At 50.9% G+C, this 13,953-nt stretch overlaps 1 pseudogene; it reads left to right on the forward strand.

The window, feature by feature from the left end:
* Positions 1–12,516: 12,516 nt before the first annotated feature.
* On the forward strand, positions 12,517–13,424 carry LOC110300970 (spermidine synthase pseudogene; annotated as a pseudogene).
* Positions 13,425–13,953: the final 529 nt, after the last annotated feature.

Consider the following 13,953-nt stretch of genomic DNA (forward strand, 5'->3'; position numbering starts at 1 on the left):
GGCTGGGGGTGTCTTCCCTTTCAGGAGCCTCTTTCCCCCCTCCCCTGACACTTCCCCTTCCCAGCCTCCACCTTTACCATCCCTCAGGCACATACAGCTGTTCTCTCTTCACATTCTTCACAGCTTAAGGGGGGTTCACCTAGGAACCTCCCAAGCCCCCAGGAAACACACCCCTCCAGCCCCCGCACCTAACTGATGTTCTCACGGCATCTGCTGACTTTTGCACACTCATTCTGCTGGTGACAAGCATAACCCCCACTGCCGCCTCCACCCTCTCCCAGCCAGATAAAAGGATGAAACACTGCTGAACCTGGGCACAGGGATAAGAGCCAGGGACTGGAGAAGGAAAGCAGAGGTCCTAAGCGGACAGCTTTGGGAAGACAGCTCCTGTCCCTAGGTCCGGGATTCTAACAAAGAGTGGAGCTGGGTCCTCTGCACTACTCCATGATAAAGGACACTATGAGGAATGAATGTCAGGTCAGCCTCCTAGGGAGTTGTGTTGGCAATTGAAGAGGAAAAGAACCTGCTCTAAGCCACAGAGTTTGGCTCTCCAATGAACAAGACCTCCAGCAGTGTCACGAAACAGCCCCGTCCTCTCCTGAACTCCTCTTAGGCCACTCCTGCCCTTTCTTCCAGCACTGCTCATGTCTGTCCTGTAGGAAGATGTCCGTCCATGTTCCAGCTCCTGGGCTGAGCACAGGTGGGAGGGAGACTGAGCTCCTCCAATCTTTTTTTTTTTTTTTTTTTTTTTTGGTTTTTCGAGACAGGGTTTCTCTGTGTAGCCCTGGCTGTCCTGGCACTCACTTTGTAGACCAGGCTGGCCTCGAACTCAGAAATCCGCCTGCCTCTGCCTCCCGAGTGCTGGGATTAAAGGCGTGCGCCACCACGCCCGGCTGAGCTCCTCCAATCTTGACTTTGCAGCGATACAGAGGCAGAAACTGAGGCAGACGTGAACACAAACCACAGCGAGCAGTCCTTAGCAGAGCATGGGTCCTTTCTGTACCTCAATTTCCTTATCTGCACAATGAGACCAGAATGCCTGCCTAGCTGTGCCATGGGGTCAGTAGAAGGCGCCCCTGTGACACAGGGCTCTCTTCCCCTTGATCCTCCTGGAGCCAGGCATAACAATCTGTACCTTTGATAGTGTGTTTGAATGAAGGAATTCCAAGTGCTTTAGTCACTCGCTGCTCATTGAGCTCTGGCTTTTAAGATCACATCTGAGCTATCAGGAAACCCACGTTTCCTGGGAGCCTGGCATAAGATAATTTCACCCCTCAGTGCCTTGACCCTGTGCTGTAGAAACCAGGGGGACTTCTCTTTGGGAAACTGGAAATGGAGCTGGAAAGAGAGACTGTCATGAGGGCCAGGCTGTAGCCACCTTGGCACCATGTCCAACTGCTCAAGGGAAGACAGAGCAGTGGCGAGTAAGCATATGTGTTTCCATGTCACATAGAAGGACCAAAATAAACACACATTTAGCACTAGAAGCCAAAGTAGGGAGGGCCTCCTCAGACTCCTGCTATACTCCTGCAGTCTTTTCTGGATATGAGGCTGGCTAATGTCCTGTCCCACACCAGGATTCCAGCCAAGCCCAGCATATTGCTGCCTGGAGTCCTGCAACCCCCAGAGAGACAGACCACCCCTGGCTGTGGTATAGGGGATATAGATGGACTCCAAAGGTAGACCTCCTGTCTTCTCTACTTCTTGCCCAAGCCTACAGGCGGGTTACATGCTACCACGTAGAGGACAGACATTTGCATTCGTATGTGGTGGCCCATGAGTGTCACACCAAGTGTTTGCAAACTGTTTCTTCTGCCCACCACTACACCCACATCCATATATAGTCATCCTCCCCAGAACCGGAAGCTGGTCAAAGGTGCCCTATGGTGAGTGGGGCAAGAATCTGCATTATTGAGGAGTATACGCATTACATGGGGGGGGGGGTTCTATGCATCCTTCCCTCCCATTTTGTTGGGGGCCTATGAAAACTGGCAAGGAGACTGGATCAGGCAGAAACTGGCAAGCGTGACTTCAACATGCACCCCTGAGCAGCCTAAGGGAAGGAACCTCCCTATCACACCCAGAGGCCCATCCAAGGGCTTCTGTCACAGTTGCTCATACGCAAGGCCAGGAATGAGGAGGTTCCTGATTGTGCCAGGCTGAAAATGAAGCAGTCAGACTTGTGGTTAAACAAAGATGATCACTTAGTGGCTAGGTTGGAGCAACACTCCTTGGCGACTCCTAAGGGACACAGAAAGTGCCACCTCCTCCTAGAAGCCTCCATGTGTCCTCTAGCCCCCTTCTCACTATGCATGTGGTTGCAGGGTCCAATAGGAAGGAACAGTTTTCTCCAGTGTTCAAATGCATCTTTCACCTAAAGTGAAGACACAAGCCTGGATTTACATATGCACTTACACACATACACACATGCACACACACATGAAGCCACAAGTGTGGACTTAGATATGCACATACATACACACACATACATGGAGTGAGGGGTAGTAGAAGTTGGGGTGGGGGAGAGGGAGAGAGGGAGAGAGGGAGGGAGGGAGAGAGAGAGAGAGAAAAGAAAGAAAGAAAGAAAGAAAGAAAGAAAGAAAGAAAGAAAGAAAGAAAGAAAGGAAGGAAGGAAGGAAGGAAGGAAGGAAGGAAGGAAGGAAGGAAGGAAGGAAGGAAGGAAGGAAGAAAGAAAGGAAGAAAGGAAGAAAGGAAGAAAGCAAGAAAGGAAGAAAGGAAGAAAGGAAGAAAGGAAGAAAGCAAGCAGGCCTATCTCTGCCTTCAGGTCTTGGCTACACACACATCCTCATTTCGTTGTTCCACCAGCATTACTGACTCGGGGTGTGTGTGTGTGTGTGTGTGTGTGTGTGTGTGTGTGTGTGTGTTAGCCTAAAGGGTGATAGTGTGACCTCAGCCATGCCCTGGTGACCCGACAGCCCCAGGACTGTGCATAGTAAGGAGCACAGCTGAGGTAATAGATCTAGGTCAAACTTGCCCACGTGGGTGGGAGGAGTCCCCTGATCCCTCTGCTTTGCTGCCTGCCTTCCTTCAGGCCACTAGCCAGATAGACCAGGACAATGGCCTAGGCAAGTATCCAGTAGCTATTTCCAGGGCTGTCCCTTCACAATGTATTTAGAAGTGACACACAGGATAGGGACAGGTTCCAGCTGCAGAGGACATGGGGTTTTCCAACATGTCCAGTCACCTCAGATAATGTCATCTAGAATTTAGGGCAAGGCAGGAGAAGCCCAGGCTGAGACATGCCCAGGAGGGTGACAATCCACATACCAGTTTGGGTTTTGCTTTCACAGAGGGCTCCTCATTCTGCACACTTGTGTGTCCACAGTTCCAGAAGGGCAACAGTTGCCCCCAGCCCCATAAAGTAGCAGTGGAACCACTAGGAGTGAGTTTGGGTATGTCTTATGATGGCACACGCCTGTGTACACAAAGCCAGGGCTACTGGATGTGAGCCATGTGGATCTCTCAGCAAATCAGTGCTGTGCCCTATCAGCCTGAGATGCCTACCCAGGCTGTGAGACAATATTGCTACATGCCTTCAGTTCGCATATACACTGCACGAATGCACATCCAGACTGGAAGCCGATAGTCTAGGACTTCTCAACCTGAGCTTTTGGGGCAGGGAGAGAGTCACATCTCAATAGCATCTATGACTTCAAAGGGGCTAAAAGGGTTTGGTCTTTATTATAGGTACATCTTGCAGCTGGGGTATATAGACAGGCATTTCAGGGACTGTTCTGGACCCTTGGCCCTGGATTCCGAGAAAGGCCTCTGTCTCTTTGCCTGGAGTGATGGGGTGTTTCTCCATTCACCTACATTCCCCTCTGAGGGTTGGGAGACCCCTCCTCAGCCATCCTGCCTGGTCTTTTGTGAGGGAAAGCAGAGGGGAGAGAAGCTCCCCACTACATTTCCAACATGCCAGCCTCCTGGCACCAGGTGGGGGACAAGAAGTGGGTCTGTGCCCCTCCGCACACCCGCGCCTGGGCCTCCCTGCCTGCCTGCCTGCCTTCCAGAGTGATGAGTTTATCTGCACAGGACAGAGAGGTGCGTTTGACGGCTGCGATGACTGGAGCTGAACTCCTCTGTAAGCAGGTTCCCGGGGGGGGGGGGGGGGGAAGGGATGGGAGAGATGCTATCAGCCTTGTCAGTCAGTCAGGAAATGAGTCTTCCTGCTCGCCCCTCCCCCTCCTTGCTCTCCACCACAGCCCTGATCTCACCTGGCCACCCAGAAACCAACGCAGGGAGCGGTAAACATCCCACAGGCACTGGGCAGGCACCCAGGGGACACACAGGGATGAGAAATAACTCACCCTACCAGCCCCCAAGAAAAAGGAAAAAAAATTCCAGCAAACGAGCAAAGATCTCTGCCCTGTGCCAAGTTGAGCGGGTCTCAAAAACCTGTGATATGTCAGCCATTTGAAGATGAAGAATGCATCTAGGCAGGGAGGGAAGCATCTGGGCCATCTCTGGAGATGCCCCTGGGGACTGTCTCCAAGAGCCACACCACGCCCTCCCATATGGACTGTCAGGGTGAAAACTGACTGCTCCTTCCTTGAGGCCTGCTTTCCCTTCTACCCCTGCTCAGGCAGCCACAGCTAGGGTCACACTCAGTAGTTTGGGGTTCTTGGTTCCTCTTCTGAATAAAGAAAATAGGAACCACCAACCAAAGAGTACACATGGTGGGACTCATGGCTCTAGCTGCATATGTAACACAGGATGGCCTAGTTGGCTATCAATGGGAGGAGAGTCCCTTGGTCCTGTGAAGGCTCTATGCCCCAGTGTAGGGGAATGCCAGGACCAGGAAGCAGGAGTGGGAGAGGGGGAGGGAATAAGGGAAGGGGGTTTTCAGAGGGAGACCAGGAAAAAGGATAACATTTGAAATGTAAATAAAGAAAATACCTAAAAAATTGTAAAAGGAAGGAAGGAAGGAAGGAAAGAAGGAAGGAAGGAAGGAAGGAAGGAAGGAAGGAAGGAAGGAAGGAAGAAAGAAGAAGAAAGAAAGAAAGAAAGAAAGAAAGAAAGAAAGAAAGAAAGAAAGAAAGAAAGAAAGAAAGAAAGAAAGAAAGAAAGAAAATAGGGCCTGGGTACAAGCAGAGCTAGAGACTAAAGCCAACAGACTGGCACAGCCAGCCGGCTTGTTTCTCTGGTTATATGTGTAGCACCGAGCCAGAGGCTCAGGGGACAGCAGCCTCCCTGGTTTGGAGGAGAGTATAGCTTGGATGGTGATCTAGGTGGCAAAACAGAAGCGTGCCTGAGTTGGTGTCCGCACCACGTCTGCGGCAGCTGTTGTGGCAGTTGGGCCTTGGCAGAGGTGAATATCACAGGATGCGGGAGCTGAGAAGCTTGCCACAACCAGCAGCAATGGCACCCTGAGAACCATCGGCTGCCCTTAACACAGCTTTGACTCTGTCCTGGCTCCTGACTCCTGCATGCACCAGTGGGGACCTTGGCTTCTCTTCCCTCCCAGCCATCCCTAGGCCGTTTAGGAAGAGGACGAGGGGCCTTGAGAGCTTGGTGCTCCTCGAGACACAGATAGCTCCCTCTCCAGGGAATCCTCATCTAGCAGGTGAGAGGGGAGTTCTTTAGGGTACTTCAGGACATGAGTCTTAGCAAGGTTCCCTCTTTGTGACCCCATCACCTCCCCAAGTCTTGCTGACAAGTACCTTACTCTTCTGGTTAGGATGTTAATGATAATGGTGGTGGGGCACAGATGCTCTGCCCACAGCAAAGTCTCAGAAGCCAGTCACATGTCACCACCCCAGAAAGGCTCTAGACTTCCCCTCCCCCAACCATGACTCATTTCAGACTGCTCTAGCAAGAATTGGTGCCAGAGAGACCAAGTCAGCCTTAGGGAGGCATCTGGCCCAGGAAGCCAGGCCCAACTACAGCAAGAAATGTGTTGTCAGTCCCAATCAGGCCTCCCGACTTCCTTGAAGATGTTCTCAGTGTCTCCCTGCTATATGGAAAGGAACAAAGCCCCCAGCCTGCCCTGGAAGGGGCTGCTGAGGACATCAGAGCAGTGCCATGTTAGCAGCCAACCACTTGCACAGGCTAAAAGCCTGGTAGGAGGCAGGACACACACTGCCTGGGGTCCCCCGCCTCTCTCTACCCGCAGTGACCAGGCTGCCCCTGGTCTCAGTCTGGATCGCACAGGTGACTTTTGAGCTCCGGTTTAGAACGGTACTCTGTTTTAATGAAGGTGATTGTGTTTTTCCTCTGGCCAAAGCAATGGCCACAAACTAGTTAGCAGAAATTTCATTCTGTAAAGTTCTTGAGCCAGAAATCCCAAAGCCAGGTGTCAGAAGGGTTGACCGTCTCCAAGCCCACTGGAGAATCCTCCCTCTAAACCCTCCTTCCAGGAATTCCAGACACTCCTGGGTCTATACAGCCTAGAGCTCCAGCCCAGCACTGCCAGGCCTTCCCCGGTCTTCTGTGTGCCCCCCTCAAGACACTTGTAATTGAATTGAGATTCTTCCCTGGGAATCCAGGATGACTTCATCTCAAGATCCCTGGGTTAAACATGCCTACAAAGACTGTTTTCTTTTTTTTGGGGGGGGGGGGTGTTTGTTTTTGTTTTTGTTTTTGGTTGGTTGGTTGGTTGGTTTTTGTTTGTTTGTTTGTTTGTTTTTGAGACTAGCCCTGGCTGACCTTGAATTCACAGAGATCTGCTTGACATTGTCAACTCTCTCAACTGCTGGCCTTAAAGAGTCTATCACACATTCAGCCTTTTTTTTTCTATTAAAAAAAAGTGTGAAGTGTGTGTATGTGTATGTGTGTGTGTGTGAGTGTGTGTGTGTGTGTGTGTGAGAGAGAGAGAGAGAGAGAGAGAGAGAGAGAGAGAGAGAGAGAGAGAGGAAGAAAGAAGGAGTGTGTGTGTGTGTGTGTCTGTGTGTGTGTGTGTGTGTGTGTGTTTATGTGGAAGTCAGAGGACAACCTACAGGAGCCTCCGTTCTCTCTTTCCACCATGTGTTGTCCTGGGATTTGAACTCTTGTCGTCAGGGTTGGTGGTAAGTGCCTTTACCCACTGATCTATCTCCCCTGCCATGCAAAGACCCCCAACTGCAAATCAAGATATGCTCTTGTTTGTTTGTTTGTTTGTTTGTTTGTTTGTTTCAAGACAGATTATCACTATGTAGCTCTGGACAATCTGGAACTCACTTTGTAGAGCAGGCTGGCCTTGAACTCTCAGAGATCCACCTGCTTCTGCCTCCTAGGTAGGTGCTGGGATTAAAGATGTGTGCCACTGTGTCCTGCTCAGGATATACATATATGCCCCTATGTTCAGAGTGTGGACTTAACTTGAGGGGTTGGACTATTCAAGCCCACTGCGATATATTTTATTTTCCAAACCCTACTACCATAATGTGTAATGTGCTGAGGAGTAAGAGTGGAATTTAAAGGTCACACTCTTTCCCCCAAACTCCATCCCCACCCCTCTTTCCTCATCTCAGGGTTTCTCCAAGGAAGCACTAGACATGCAGGCATCCTCTGCCACCATCACTGCTCCTTCTGTCCTAGCTGGAAGGTGGCCTTGCTCTTCCCATGGACTCCCACATGCTCCTGAAGAACCAGGCCAAGCTCTGCCACATATCAGATCCTTGGACAGCAGAGGTGTGGTGGCCACAGAGTGGGTAGCCTCTGGCATAGGAGCTAGGGCATACCAAGGGCCACTAGGAAGTGACCAGAAGCCCAGTGGTCAGGGGAAACGAAGAGGCTTAGACTGATAAGATATGCACAAGAAACCAAAGTGCCCTCCTAGGAGATAAGGATACACAACAGTCCAGCTTGTCACCTCCAAGCCTAAGCTCTGTATGTGTATGTTCAAGTGGTGGCTCATTTGCACCAGTCAGACCCCTACTTGATGAAGAGAGAAACAGTACTGTACTCAAAGGATTGTCTGGGGGCCTTAGTAAAATAAATGCTATAAAAATAAAATATAGTTAAAAATAAGCCAGTTGTACTGACACACACCGTTGATCCCAGCACTTGGAAGGTAAAGATCATTCCTCCGTTAAATCCTATGTTTGAAGCTGGTCTGAGCTACCTGAGACCCTGTCTCCAAAGATGAAGCAAGCAAATAGACACGCAGCAAAAACAACGGACAGTGACAACAGTCTGGGAACAACCGACAAACTACCTGTCCCTTGTCCCTTGCCTCCAGATACACAGAAAGGGTAGCAGAGAAGGGACAAGCAGAGCCTGGCCACTCCGTGTGGTAGCCTCCTGAGAAGGTGGATTGAACCAGATGAAGGTACAGGGCAGCAAGGGTCAGGGTCAGGTACGACGGACAGGCAGTGTCAGATAACTGCTCCTCCAGAACAGAGGACAAGACTTCTTGCTCTCAGCTTGGCTCCCTTCCCCCAGCAGCTAGTGTATCAAGGCAGGGCCCCCTTTTTTTCTTAGCTCTGCTCTTCTCTTGGTGACTATCACTAAAACTGGCATACAGTAGAAGATTTGGGCAAAGCCCACTGGCAGGGGCCAGGCGGGAAAGAAGCTGAGGCACTCACCTAGAAGATGCTAACTAATTGAGCCAATTAATTGAGCCAATTATGGAAGCTTCCCAGGAGGGATGGGAGCAGGCCTGACTCCTGGGGACCAGGTGTGGAACCGTAAGAGTGGCTGATAGAAAGAGCTAGCCTGAACTCTGTGTCCCAACCCCTGCCAGTCTGCACAGGTTTGAGATGGAGGGCTGGACCCCTGCTGCCACAAGAACCTGGCAACTTTGGTCTCTTGAGCTGTCCAGATGGGCGGTAGACTGGAGAAAGGGTGGGTACCCGGGACAGTGCCGGAAGAGAGGCGCTGAGCAAATGAATGACTAGGTGAAGGGATGAATTACCTTGCCCGACACGCCCTCGGCTAATTTTGGAGTGTGAATGGAAGTGTGAGTGAATTCGGTTCATGAATCACGGCGGAGTGCTGAGGGTGTGCCGGAACAGAGCACAGAGAGCCTCCCACTCCTCCTCTCCACCGGTCTCCACAACCAAGAGGCAGGCCCGATTGCTACTGTGGCTTTGTCTCCTTGACAGTCTCCACGTGGCTGATGCATGAGCAAAGGAGTCGGCATTGAACTGGAGTCCCCCCGGGCTGCAGAAGCTCCGTGGAGCCCAGCGGGAGGTGCGCACGGGCCTGGGAGTAAGAACGTGAACTTGGATGTGAGTTTGCAGGAGTGAATTAGGTTAAGGACGCCTGAGACCTCAGTGCCTGGGCACACAACACAGGAGGCAGGAGCCCCAGAAGCATGCCCCTTCACGGATGTGTGTCTCTGAGAACACCAGTCCTTCCCTGGTACCTTGCTTTGACTTGGAAACAGTTTCTGGCAGCACCATGCCCAGATGAAGGCAAAGGTCAGGTTCCAGCCGAGAGCAGAGGCTCCTCCAAGGCCTCCTCTCCACCCCCACACCCCATAACCTGCCTTCAAGCTTTCTCAGGCTCCCCCCTCCTACCTGTGCTGTCTCCACCCACAGGCCAGAGGGTTGGCTCTTAAAAGAGGCAAATCTAATTGCCAGCCATTTCTGCCGTGTTTTGTTTGTGTGAATGGTTAAAAGTCTCTTTATTTGGATGAGAGAGGCTATACTCAAATTAAGGCTGAAAAGAGCTCTCTCCCAGAATCAGTTTTATCAACATATAATTTACATAAAACAAGATGCATTTATGTTAAATGTATAGATAGCTTTTTTTTTTCTTTTTTCTTTTTACTATTTTTGTTTTTGTTCTTGTTTGAGACAGGGTCTTACAATGTAGCCCAAGCTGATTCCCCTGGGGGAGTCTGACCTCAATTCTTCAAGCTTGCCTAGCAAGCAAACACTTTATTAATGGAGCTAGCAGACCCCCAACTCCCACACACCCACAGCCCACCCCCTGCCCAGCACAGTTCTTGAGACAGGTCCTCACTCTAGCCTAGGCGGGCCTAGAACTCACTCTGTAACCCAGTCTGGTCTTCAAAGTCATGTCAGTCCTTCTGCCCCAGCCTCCTGAGTGCTGGGATTACATGTGTGAGCCTGGCTTTCCATCCCACTAACAGACACTGACGCCCGGGGCCTTCTGCGAGACAGAATCTCACTAAGTCGCTGTGTCAGCTGTTCTTCTCACTTTCATTGACGTGATCAAAGACCTGACAAGAAACAGGTGAAGGGCAAAAAGGTTCTTCTGACTCCGTCTGAGGGTACGTGGTCTACTGTGGCAGGAAAGTCCTAGTGGAGGATGGCTGTGGAAGAGTTGGAGTGCGTGCCAGATAGTCACATCTTAGAAGACCAGAAAGTAGAGGAAAGAGAAAGCCAACACTCCCCTGGCTTTCTCCTTACTCCCTTTTTATTCAGCCAAGGTGTTGGCCCCTCACCCCTGACACCCACATTCAGGGTGGCTCTTCCTTTCTCAGCTAAACCTCTCTGGAAACATTTTCACAGACAAGCCCAGAGTTGTGTCCCCTAGGGAGTCTAAATCCCGTCACAGTGACAATAAAGATCAAACATCACAATTACTCAGGTTGGCCCTGAGACTTCTCCGTCTCTGCCTGGGCTACTCATTCTCCTGCCCCAGCCTCTCTAGTAGCTGGGATTACAGGTCAGGCTACTTTCTTGCTTATGACACACACTTGGTGTTGATTGAATCCTGGATTGTATGGTTTTACATGTAACGTTCTTCTCTCCTACTTGACCATAAGCTGTATACAGGAGTCATGCCCCTGTCTCCTGAGTACCTACCTGGCACTGTTTCTGACAGAGGAGCTACTTGGTGGATGTTTCAGGAGACTGCACAAAGATATGGCTGAGACCCAGGGAAGCCCAAGGCTTAAACAGAGACCTGGGCAGCCAGACTCAATAGTGATCCTACCCAGATCCAGAAAGGGAGGGAACAGAGCAGGCAGGAAAGAAAATGACTCATCTACAGAGATACATAGCAAAGAAGAAGGAAACTGCCATTCAGCAACTTCTCCACCTTCCCTAGTGTGGGGGAGTGAATGTTCCAGCCCCCGGTGAGCTGGGGTAGTGATGAACACTCAGAGCTTCAGGGACCTTTTAACAGGCCTGGAGCAGCCACCAGGGAGTTCTCAACCCAGAGAGGCATTCAGGGCTCCCCCACTGTCTCTACTTTGTCCCCGAGTCCCCCTACAGCAGCTGTCTCCACCCCACCTCAGAGACTGTGTGAGTGGTCTGCTCCGAGAGAGCATGGCAGCCACCCTGAAGGACTGTGAAAAGCAAAGCAACCTCACTTCTCAAGACAGAGGGCAGAGTGACCCAGGTCATGGGACGTATCCCACAGCACAGTGGCAGGACCAGAGGCAGGAACACCAAGACCTGAACTAAGCTTAACTGGAAGAGATTCTCAGAAACCCCTCTGAAGCATGAAGGCGGGGACTGGGGAATGAGTGGGGAGAGGTTCTCACCTAGCATGCACAAGACCCTGGGTTCTGACCCCAGTGCCCCGTAGGCTGGGTATGGCAATCCCAGCACTCAGGAGGCAGAAGCAGGAGGATCAGAAGTTCAAGGTTATCTTTAGCCACGAAGTGAACTTGAGGCCAGCCAGGGCTACATGCATGAACCCTAGTCTCCAGAAGCTCCGGGACTCTGCCCCTCTGAGCTGCCCCAGACTCCAGTTGCAGGGGATGGAGAGAGAGAAAACTGGGGCCAGGGGCCAGGACTTGTCCTGCCTGTCATCCTCTCCATGACTCCTCAGGGATGAGTCACCATAGCCCAAACCCAGACTCCAAGGATGACAAAGTAAGCAGGTGGGAGAAACAGGGCTCTGACTGAGCATGGTCCCGGTCTCCTAATCCTAAAGCAGGGAGACAGAACCACTTACATCTCCACAGAGCTCGCCAGGATTAAATAAGATGACAGATGTAACATCCTGGCTCACAGTTAGTATTCAAAAGATGGCAGCTCCTGTCACTAAGAAACCTTCAATTTCTGAAGAGTGTGTGTTTAACCTTCCCACTTGTGGAGTGCTTGTGGTTTATGAAACACTTGCCTGTTTACTTCTTCTTTTGCTCCTTACACAACTGTGTGTGTTGTATGTTTGCATGTTTGTGTGTGTATGTATGTATGTATATGGAGGTCAGAGTCACATCAAGTGCCTTCCTCAATTGCATTCCACCTTATTTTTTCTATTATTTTTTCTGTTGTTTTTTTTCTATTATTTTATGTTTATCTGTGTTTTACCTTCAGTCCAAGGGTATTCAAAGGTTTTATGGAAGCCTCAAGAAGAGAGACACGCCCCCCCCCCAAAAAAAAGCTGGAGAGATGGCTCAGTGGTTAAGAGCACTGACTGCTCTTCTGAAGGTCCTGAGTTCAAATCCCAGCAACCACGTGGTGGCTCACAACCACCAGTAATGAGATCTGACACCCTCTTCTGGTGTGTCTGAAGACAGCTACAGTGTACTCATAATAACAAATAAATCGGTGGCGCAGGCGGTGGGCAGAGCTGGTCACATTGTGCTGGGGCTCCGTGCGGCCTGCGGTCCTGAGAGCCTGCTACGAGCTCGAACTCGGCCCGACAGCCATGGAGCCTGTCCCTGACAGCCCAGCTGCGCCCGGCCCTGCTGCCATCCGTGAGGGCTGGTTCCGAGAGACCTGCAGCCTGTGACCCAGCCAGGCCCTGTTGCTGCAAGTGGAGCAACTGCTGCACCACCGTCGCTCGTGGTACCAAGACATCCTCCTCGTCCTGAGTAAAACCTACAGCAACGTGCTAGTTCTGGATGGTGTCATCCAGTGTACTGAGAGGGACGAGTTCTCCTACCAGGAGATGATTGCCAACCTGCTGCTCTGCAGCCACCCCCAATCCGTGGAAGGTGCTGATCATTGGGGGTGAAGATGGGAGCGTCTTACGGGAAGTGGTGAAGCACCCCTCTGTGGAGTCTGTGGCCCAGTGCGAGATCGATGAGGATGCCATTGAAGTCTCTTGGAAATTCCTGCCTGGCATGGCTGTTGGCTTCTCCAGCTCAAAGCTGACTCTCCATGTGGGCAATGGCTTTGAGTTCATGAAACAGAACCAAGATGCCTTCGACATCACCATCATCGACTCCTCAGACCCCATGGGCCCTGCTGAGAGCCTCTTCAAGGAGTCCTATTACCAGCTCATGAAGACAGCGCTCAAGGAAGATGGCATCCTGTGCTGCCAGGGTGAGTGCCAGTGGCTGCACCTGGACATCATCAAGGAGATGAGGCACTTCTGCAGACCTTTTTTCCCTGTGGTGGGCTATGCCTACTGTACCATTCCCACCTATCTCAGTGGCCAGATCGGCTTCATGCTGTATAGCAAAACCCGAGCACTAACTTCTGGGAGCCTGTGCAGCATTAACACAGGCCCAGGTGGAGCAGATGCAGCTGAAATGCTATAACTCGGACATGTACCACGCATCCTTCGAACTGCCTGAGTTCACCCAGAAGGCCCTGAATGACATAAGCTGAATCCAGGTGCCACTGTAACACCACCCGAGACCTCAATCAGATTGGACCAAGGATCTTCCAAGTTGTCTGGGGACCACCAGTCCTGATCCAGACTCCCAGATGACTCTTGCCCACCAAGTGTTACAGGCCCCACAATGCTGCCTGGTCTGCCCTGCACCTGGCCTGCCCTGCTGGGTGGACTCAGTCTCTGTCTGTCTATCTCTGTGGTGTTCAGGCCCATGCCTATACCAGCTCTGTACAGCACTGCCTATGCCCTGTGACCCAACAAAATACATGTGTATTTATAACAATAATAATAATGATGATGATGATAAATAAATCTTTTGGGCCTGAACGAGCGAGCAGAGGTCCTAAATTCAAATCCCAAAAATCAGATGAAGGCTCACAACTATCTGTACAGCTACAGTGTGTACTTATATACATAAAATAAATAAATAAATCTTTGAAAAAATTAAAATTGAAAAATATTTATATAAAAAGAATAAGGAGGAGGAGAAGAAGAAGAACAAGAAGAAGAAGAAGAAGAAGA

The sequence above is a fragment of the Mus caroli genome, unplaced genomic scaffold (assembly GCF_978045245.1).
Source record: "Mus caroli unplaced genomic scaffold, Mus_caroli_1 scaffold_11, whole genome shotgun sequence".
NCBI lineage: Eukaryota > Metazoa > Chordata > Mammalia > Rodentia > Muridae > Mus > Mus caroli.